A 692-nucleotide genomic window follows, 5' to 3' on the forward strand; every position below is an offset into this window, starting at 1 on the left:
GTGATAACTGCCTCGGAAACCTAAGGAGGGGTCTCTATGAGTCGGGGCTGACTCGACGGCATACAACAACAACAACTGCATCCTATTAAGGCACAGAACAAATGAAAACCATATAGGTATGTGGATTCAACTGTGTGTTTCTGCCAATGGCTTAGTTAACATAAAACTTGAATTCCGAAGGACATCTATAATGTGTCCTATTTGAAGAGGTCTATATTGATCTGTAAATATTTAAGTTAGTACTGTTGTTTTTTTGTCTCCATAAATACTTCTATAAAAGCACTGCCAGTGAGTTCATCTGACTCACAAAGACACTTTAGCACATTGTAGAACTATCCCCATAGGGCAGAAGCTGACTGCCACACCTGTCTCTCACCGAGGTGCTTGTGGGTTTGAACTGCTGACCTTTGCATTAGCAGTTGAATGCTTTAACCACTGAGCCACCAGGGCTCTTATTAATCACTTCAACTAGACTTCATTTAACTAAATGTTTTCATCTTGATCCATTATCAATTTAGGCTACACTTAGAAATATCATCTGCTCTTCGGAAAATGGGAGACTATTTGTAGGTAATTTACCTAAACTGAAAAGGTCATAAATTTTATAAACATATTGTTTTCATTATTCTCAGAGTAAATAAATATTACTTAAGTCTTTGATACACATTCAACCCCTGAAAACATGAAAAATG

The sequence above is a fragment of the Orycteropus afer genome, unplaced genomic scaffold, assembly GCF_000298275.1.
Source record: "Orycteropus afer afer isolate SDZICR_OR568_19922 unplaced genomic scaffold, OryAfe1.0 scaffold00001, whole genome shotgun sequence".
NCBI lineage: Eukaryota > Metazoa > Chordata > Mammalia > Tubulidentata > Orycteropodidae > Orycteropus > Orycteropus afer.